This window comes from Scomber japonicus, chromosome 15 (genome assembly GCF_027409825.1).
Source record: "Scomber japonicus isolate fScoJap1 chromosome 15, fScoJap1.pri, whole genome shotgun sequence".
NCBI lineage: Eukaryota > Metazoa > Chordata > Actinopteri > Scombriformes > Scombridae > Scomber > Scomber japonicus.
Genome location: NC_070592.1, coordinates 2,727,052 through 2,736,961, shown reverse-complemented (window position 1 = coordinate 2,736,961; position 9,910 = coordinate 2,727,052).

Sequence of the window (9,910 nt, the reverse complement as noted above, 5' to 3'; positions counted from 1 at the left end):
CTCAACTTTTCTTTCTCTAAACTTTGATTAAATACAAACATTAACTTATTAATGAAATGCTGCATTTCAGAGGTAAATGTGGTTTTAACTTCAATAACAAATATACTGAGAATTAATATCATCATTACTTTTTTTAATAACTCAAAGTCAGATTTTAATTCCACTTCATTGACTGTTAAGAATATTTAATTGTAGTACTGTAGTTACAGTATTTTTCTATGTTAGTCATTTTATTTATTTTTATATGATGTGCTTTACTTTGCAGTAAATTAGTGAAAACATTTTTTTATGGTCAGTAAAGACAAATGTTTGTAAATTACTCTAAATATTTAACACCTTTTTCCAAGTCTTTTTCTTTGAAACATTATTAAGGAACTAATACTTTACCTGGGAAACACATTTTAAATCAGCTGCTTCATATGTAAATAGTAGTTTCAAATTTTTTAAAATCTTAAACCAACAGTCAGGAGCCAAAATTAACATAAAGTGTGTTTCTGTGTCTGTAATGATTCCTCCTGTTCATACTGAGCATTACATCCTTCATAATGTTTACAATGGAAGTGATGGAGGACTAAACCCACAGTCCTCCTTCTGTGGAAACATGGATTTAAAAGTTGATCTGAAGCTAATATGAAGCTTCAGCGTCCAAATGAGTCAAATCTTCATCTTCTATGTTTCAACGTTACAGTGTTTTTAGTAGCAAAGTCTTTTTGTTACTATACTTCCACCACAGCTCAACAGGAAACACTAAGAGGGAGTCTGATGCTAAAAAGACTGTAAATGTGTCAGATATCACTTGATATGACTAACTCACACTGTTACCATAGTAACTATAATAACTATAGTAACTCACACTGATGAAGCTCAAAAGAAGCTGATCATCTACTTTAAATGACTGTGTGGAAACACTGTGGATTTAGTCCTCCATCACTTTACATTAAAGCACATTTGAAGGAGATCTTTTAATATTCAGTATGAACAGGAGGAATGATTACAGAGAGGAAAACCTCTTTACTGTTCATATAAACACCTGACTGCTGGTTTATTAATCCCAGTAAGGCAGCGAGCAGCCGACCCAACAAGTGTAAAAGTAACAGAGCATTACTGTGATTAGTAACTGTAATATAATTACTGAATATCAGATAGTAATCCATCACACTACACATTACTGTAAATGTAATATTACTGTAGTGTTACTGCTCAACACTGTTGGCCAATATATTAGTGCAGCTGTAAGTCAGACATCAATACAGTCAGAGCACTTTTAGTGACCTCACCACTTCTTCACTTTACTGTAGAAACAGAAGTTAGTTTCTTAAAGAAAATCTTGTTTTGGAACAAAACTCATTCATGTGTCTGCTGACTTTATCCTGAATACATTTATGATGACATGTTATAAAACATGTCTTACTTTTTACTTTCTGTTTGTTTGTTGTTCACAGGAACAAAAATCCAAACTACAGAGAGGTCCAGCATCACTCTGACATGTCCTCATGATGATGGAGGGTCACATGTTCCAACATGGAGCAGAGAGATTGGTGGAAAACAAAAACCAATCAGGCTTCATGTTCCAATTGTAACCAAGACGTTGATGTTCCGTCGCCTGCGACTTACTGACTCTGGACTGTACCTCTGTGATGGAAAACCAGCTGTGTATCTAAATGTGACCAAAGGTGAGTCGTCTGAGAGACAAGAACTCAAAGATATACACACAAATATGAAGGAGAAGAAGTTATTTAAAGGAATAATCTGACATGTTTTACTTTCTTACTGAGAGTTAGAAGAGAAGATCAGTCAGTGATGGATTGTAACTAAGTACATTTACTGAAATACAGATTTGAGGTATCATGTGATGCTGATGATCCACTCCTCTATATCTCAGAGAGGAATATTCTACTTTTTACTCATCTACATTTATTTTAACCCAGCCTTTCTTTTTTTTACTGATAAAACATAAGATGTATTTTATATTTGTAAATAGTTTAGATCACTTTGCATTGATGTGTTTTTACTTTGACACATAAGAGCATTTTCTGTGGATCAGTGTCAAAAACATGAAAATCTTCTAAGAGTGAAAACTTTTTACAGTTACCGTATATTCTGTATGTAAATATTTACATAAACATCTTGTAAATGTAAAATAACAATAATAACACTGAATGGTGTTTTTCTCCATAATATTTTTTACTTGTGATTCTTTATGAGAACATGTTGTACGGTGGTATTACTACTGTTACTGAAGTTAAAGATGTCAGTACTCCTTCATCCTTACATGGATACCACATTCATATCTGTCCATTAAACATGAAGCTGCAGCCAGCAGTCAGTTAGCTTAGCTTAGCTTAGCATAAAGGCTGAGACAGAAGGAAACAGTGAGTCTGGTGTTACAGAGAGTTATATGCAGAAATATAACGACACACAAGGCTGAACAAGAGAAATGTCACACCAAGAAACCCAAAACAAAAAGAAACAGAGGGTTAGGGTTAGAAAGATGAAACGGATGTAAATGTTAAATTATTAAACTGATTAAAAGTTTATCGATCTAAACAAACAAAAAGCAGAAAACATTTTAACTGCAGTTATTAATCAAACAGATGCAGAGATATCAGAGCCTGGGAAACTTTTAACACTGTGTTCAAGTGAAACTGAAGTTTCTATGTGAGAAGTCGAGTTCACAACATGTTCAACATTCAAATGTTTTTTATTTATAGAGCTTGAACTGTTGATGATGACTCAGCACTAATATTAAAGTAGCATCGTCCTATTTTAAATACTGTGAATCATTTTGTGACTCAGTGACAGTTCCTCATCCAGATCACTGAGCCACCTTTCAGTGAAGGCCAGTAGACAGGTGTGTTTAACTTCATGTTTGAATGTGACTCAAACCTCCAGCTCATCATTTGCAGCCAAAAGTATTTTATTGACATTTTAAGGCTTTGTTGAAGCGCGGTTAAGTTTATCATCATTAGATTTAAATCACGTTCAAAGTTCTTTATTGGTCATGTACACAAAGTTCAATACAGTGTGCAGTGAAATAATGTGTTAAACCAGATCATTTTAAAGCTGTTACAATTAAAGAATGAACATAAAAACTGTAAAAGATGAAAAGTAGATCAAAGATTTAAAATTTATTATATATACAGTTATTACACTACACCCATATAAATAAATATATTATAAACAAATAATGATTGATGAAAAGGTGAAAATCTTCTACATATGAAAACACTACAGTGCACTGTGACTGTGTTCAATAATATGTCAGCTCGACACATTTACTGTTGGTGTGAAGTTAGACGGTAAAAGTGAAGTGATGCTTTAAGGTCTTCATGTTTCATGATTAGCAGTTAGCACTCGACAGCTAAATGTGATTCTGACTCTGATGAAGAACTTTTGAGTTTTTTAAAAATTAGAAATGTTGACATTCTGAAAATGGATGTTTAGTTATTATAAACTGTGTTTCTTTTGCAGGAATAAACTATCACATAGCCATGGAGGGAAATTTGGCCTTTCTGCCTTGTCCTCACTTTGTGGAGGGTAAAGTGACGTGGAGCAGAGAGTATGATGGAAGGAAAGTTGATATATTTGCAACTGATGGTAAAAAAGAGGAAATACTATATGATCCTCAGAGACGATACGGTTCAACAGCAGATAAGTCACTGTACATCTCTGAAGCTGCTGTCTCAGACTCTGGAACATATTACTGTAATAATGAACCAGCTGCTGAACTGACGGTGATCCCATCAGGTAACATCAGACTCTGTTAAAGTTGTTCTGCTTTCTGCTTTCTCTTCCTGTTTCAGAGTCTCTGAGCTCAACTCTTCTTTCTCTAAACTTTGATTAAATACAAACATTAACTTATTAATGAAATGCTGCATTTCAGAGGTAAATGTGGTTTTAACTTCAATAACAAATATACTATAAGAATGAATGTATCATTACTTACTTTAATCACTCAAAGTCAGATTTTAATTCCATCTCATTGACTGTTAAGAATATTTAATTGTAGTACTGTAGTTATTTAAATATTTCTGTGCATTTTTCTGTTTGTCATTTTATTTATTTTTATTTTATATTATTTTATATTAATTAATATTATTATTTTTATATGATGTGCTTTACTTTGTAGTAAATTAGTACAAAATATTTTTTATGGTCAGTAAAGAAAAATGGTTTTAAATTACTATAAATGTTTAACACCTTTTTCCAAGTCTTTTTCTCTAAAACATTATTAAGGAACTAATACTTTACCTGTGAAACACGTTTTAAATCAGCTGCTTCATATTTAAAGGACAGGTTCAGAATTTTTAAAATCTTAAACCCACAGTCAGGAGCCAAAATAAACATGAAGTGTATTTATCTTGTCGTAATGATTCCTCCTGTTCATACTGACCATTAGAAGATCCCTTCATAATGTTTACAATGGAAGTGATGGAGGACTAAATCCACAGTCCTCCTTCTGTGGAAACATGGATTTAAAGTTGATCTGAAGCTAATATGAAGCTTCAGCGTCCAAATGAGTCAAATCTTCATCTTCTATGTTTCAACGTTACAGTGTTTTTAGTAGCAAAGTCTTTTTGTTACTATACTTCCACCACAGCTCAACAGGAAACACTAAGAGGGAGTCTGATACTAAAAAGACTGTAAATATCACTTGATATGATTAACTCTCACTGTTACCATAGTAACTATAATAACTATAGTAACTCACACTGATGAAGCTCAATAGAAGCTGATCATCTACTTTTAAATGACTGTGTGGAAACACTGTGGATTTAGTCCTCCATCACTTTACATTAAAGCACATTTGAAGGAGATCTTTTAATATTCAGTATGAACAGGAGGAATGATTACAGAGAGGAAAACCTCTTTACTGTTCATATAAACACCTGACTGCTGGTTTATTAATCCCAGTAAGGCAGCGAGCAGCCAACCCAACAAGTGTAAAAGTAACAGAGCATTACTGTGATTAGTAACTGTAATATAATTACTGAATATCAGATAGTAATCCATCACACTACACATTACTGTAAATGTAATATTACTGTAGTGTTACTGCTCAACACTGTTGGCCAATATATTAGTGCAGCTGTAAGTCAGACATCAATACAGTCAGAGCACTTTTAGTGACCTCACCACTTCTTCACTTTACTGTAGAAACAGAAGTTAGTTTCTTAAAGAAAATCTTGTTTTGGAACAAAACTCATTCATGTGTCTGCTGACTTTATCCTGAATACATTTATGATGACATGTTATAAAACATGTCTTACTTTTTACTTTATGTTTGTTTGTTGTTCACAGGAACAGAAATCCTCCAAACTACAGAGAGGTCCAGCATCAATCTGACATGTCCTCATGATGATGGAGGGTCACATGTTCCAACATGGAGCAGAGAGATTGGTGGAAAACAAAAACCAATCAGGCTTCATGTTTCAACTGGAACCAAGACATTGATGTTTCCCAACCTGCAGCCTGCTGACTCTGGACTGTACCTCTGTGATGGAAAACCAGCTGTGTATCTACATGTGACCAAAGGTGAGTCGTCTGAGACACAAGAACTCAAAGATATACACACAAATATGAAGGAGAAGAAGTTATTTAAAAGAATAATCTGACATTTTTTACTGTCTTACTGAGAGTTAGAAGAGAAGATCAGTCAGTGATGGATTGTAACTAAGTACATTTACTTAAATAGAGATTTGAGGTATCATGTGATGCTGATGATCCACTCCTCTATATCTCAGAGAGGAATATTCTACTTTTTACTCCTCTACATTTATTTGAACACAGTCTTTCCAGATCTATATTTTACTAATAAAACATAAGATGTATTTCATAGTTGTAAATAATTTAGATCATTTTGTATTTATCTGTTTTTACTTTGACACATAATAGTATTTTCTGTTGATCAGTGTCAAAAAACACATATAACCAGTTCAAATAAGAGGGAAAGTTTAATGCTGCTTCAAATTGAGTTTATAACTCACCACAAAACTGGTCTTCACCTTTTTCCCTGTTTCACAATTCATGATTTCATGACTTTTTGTGGTAAAATGTATTTTGCTGTTCTATTGTTTATATTTTCTCCATCTCACACAGAAGAAAAGAGGAAGTCACCAACAACAACAATAAAAACAACAACAACAACACAAACAACTACAAGAAGACAAACAGCAGTAGTAACAACTACTTCAACAAAGAAACCAAGTAAGATGAAACAGATGTAAATATTAAATTATAAAACTGATTAAAAGTTGATCAATGTGCAGTAAGGATTCAAGGATACTTTATTGTCATACCAACAACATATGCATGGACATGAGGAGGTACGAAATTAAGAACTGAGGCCTGAGGTCTGTACTATAAAGCTGGATTTTCTCTTATCGGGGTAACTTCAGGGTTAACCCTGGGTTTTCCGTACTACGAAGCTGGTTCACTTCTTACCTGGTAAATCACCATGGTAACTTATGCTGAACGGCTAACCTTCCGGAGCAGGTTATGTTCTGGATAAGAGATCAACGAGTATAAAAGCACCACCTCCTGACCAATCAGCTCTCTTAGAAAATGACCTGCCCATTCTTAGAAGATCCTGTCGGCATTGCGCGGATCGTGAGAGGAGCGCTTAGGAGAGAAAGAGTTTTTAGTGATAGATGCAATTTTTTAATTGACCAAAATATATATTTAAAAAATAATCCGTGAGGCACATGAGGAATATTAGTCTGTTATACAGTTGGTTTGAAATCATTCACTCAAATGGTTGAAGCATAATAGGTTTGTATTTTGAATGTTGAATATTAAACTAACTTAATGTCTCTTATGAGAGGAAGGGAACTGAGGAAGCGCTCTGCCCCAAACGTCTGTGCCGTAATAAAGTGAAATTGTGTGATCAGAGTGCTGTCCGTTTATATTGTCCAATTTATTAATATTGTATAATCTCATGAATTTAAGCATTAACAGACTCAGCAATTTTCTGCCAGCACTCCTTCCTGGCTTTTGCTGCATCAGAGTTGCTTTTGGCCTGGATGATGTTTGAATTCTTCATAACGTTGAATAATAATTGTCTGCTCCTCCATGGTAAAGTAGCTCTGCAGGGTTTCTGCATGTTTGTGATTGGTCAGACGCTGCAAACACCTCCCCTTTATGTGAGCGCGCAGAGATCCAGATTGGAAAACCCTGGGTTGATTTACCGAGTTGATAACCAGCTTCGTAGTACCGCTTATCCAGATTGCGAATGTCTGGGTAAGTCAACCCAGGTAACGGAGAGATATCCTGGGTATGTTAATCCAGCTTCGTAGTACAGGCCTCTGGTCAAGCCAAGAGCAAACAAAAGACAACATAGAAATAGATAAATAAAAATAGCCCTCCTGAAATCCACAACCAACTCTTGAGTTTTCTTCACATTGATGAGGTTGTGTAACTGTTTGAGAGATTGATTTAATTAAAATGTTTATTTTATATTTGTCATTAAAAAGGGGTTAAAATGTAATAAATAAGGTGTTTATCTTTGATTTAGAATTTGACTAAAATACCCTACCTTAAAAATAATCTTTTGTTAAAAATGCAGTGCTCTTGATTGCAAGAGTATATTGATGTTGAGTGTCACAGGCCAAATTTCCAGAGTTCAGTGAAGGGCACACCTGTTGCATTATGGGTCAGAACCAATACGACAGCAGAGAGAGAAAACACATACCTGCAGAGAAAAGAGCCAATATGGCTGCAGAGGAAAAGTGTATGGCAAATTAACAATATTCTGCACGGTTCAAGAGGTGCACACGTTTTCACTGTGTCTGATGAACGAAATAAATCATAAAAAGACATCTGTATGATGCATGGCTATTATTTACTGGACCGGTGCAGTTACAAATATAACAACATGACAGCTGGGGTGATTTGCTGTGCAGTCATATGTCAGCAAGGTGTACAGGAAGGGACTCAGCACACAGCCCTCGGGGGAGCTGGTGCTGAGGGAGATGATGGAGGATGAGGTGTTGTGGATTTTAACGGATTGTGGTTTGTCTGTCAGAAAGTGTTGCAAATGAAGGGGCTCAGTCCAAGTCACCAGGGTGTGTGGTATTATTGTGTTAAATGCAGATGTGAAGTCCACAAAGAGCAGAACCATGGATTTAAAAGTTGATCTGAAGCTAATATGAAGCTTCAGCGTCCAAATGAGTCAAATCTTCATCTTCCATATTTCAACGTTACAGTGTTTTTAGTAGCAAAGTCTTTTTGTTACTATACTTCCACCACAGCTCAACGGGGAAACTTTTAAAATTTTTACTTACTTACTTAAATTACTGAATTTCAGATATTAACCCATCACACTACACATTACATTGATCTCTGTCACCCATCGTGATGTCAGGTCCATTGATCACAACCTTTTTGCTGCTTCTCTCCAGTCCTCATCCCTGTCTGAGCTCCATAATTGCTCCTCCCGACAGTATGATTTCCCTCTACAAACCATCTTTGGTCTACTCAATGATGTTGCTCCACTAAAGCGTAGGACTGCCCCAGCTTCTCGCTCCTGTCCCTGGTACACCCCTGAGCTCGGATAAATTAAGGCCGCACCTCCTCAAACCTCCTGTGCAAGCCCACCCCTCTACAGCTGAGCAGTGCCAGGCTTTCCTGCTATATTTTGACTCCAAAATCGACCAAATCTACCACTCGTTCTCTTTTACCTCTCAGTCTCTCATCTCTGTTAATCTACCTGCTCCAGATACAAAACTCAATGGCTTCACTCCTATTGACTCATCCTCCATCTTCTCTCATCTCTAATGTAACTCTTCCTCCTGTCAGCTTGACCCTGCTCCCACCTCTCTCCTGACGTCATGTGCAACCATACTGAGTACTCCTATTGCAACTGCTGTCAACTCTTGTCTCTCCTCTGGTGTCGTTCCTACTGCCCTCAAAACTGCCCCCATCCTGAAAAAACCTGAACTGGATCCTGATGTCCTCTCCAACTACCGACCCATCTCCAATCTTCCCTTCCTAGCCAAAATAATGGAAAAGATTGTTGCCTCCCAATTGGAATCTTTTCTCTCCTCACACTCTCTGTTTGAGCCATTTCTGTCAGGTTTCCGTAAAACATCACAGCACTGAAACAGCTCTCCTGCATATATTCAACAATCTCCTCCTCTCCACTGACACTGGTTCATACAATATTGTCCAGGGTTCTGTTCTTGGCCCCCTCCTATTCCTTCTGTACATCCCACCCATTGGTCAGATCATTCGCACCCACGGTCTCAGTTTCCATTGTTACACAGATGACATACAGCTCTACATACACTCTCATTCCCCCATAGATTTCCCCTCCAGATCTACAAACTTGGATGCACAATAACTTTCTCAAACTTAACTCCAAAACTGAAGTACTGGTCATTGGTTCCATATCCTCCCTTCCTACCATCCACTCTGCACATCAGCAACCTATCCCTCACCCCTGCATCAGCAGTCAGAAATCTCGGCTCCCTGTCTCGACTCCACTCTGTCCTTTGATCATCATATTAAATCCATTACAAAGACATCCTTCTTCCACCTGTGCAACATTGCACGCCTCCGCCCATTCATCTCAAACTCTGATGATCAGAGTCATTCAGGTTCATTCATTCATCATGTCATGCATTGATTACTGCAACTCCCTTTTTACTGGACTCCCAGCAAAATCGACCCAAAAACTACAATACATCCAGAACTCAGCAGCCAGAATCCTCACGCATGGCCCATATCACCCCCATCCTCTCCCAACTGCACTGGCTACCAGTACCGTCACGCATAAAATACAAAATCCTACTTCTCACCTTCAAAGCCCTCCATAACCTGGCTCCAGCATATCCCGCGGTCTCTCAGATCCCCCAACCTCCTCACAGTCCCGCACACCAAACTATCCACCTTGGGAGGCCGGTCCTTCAGC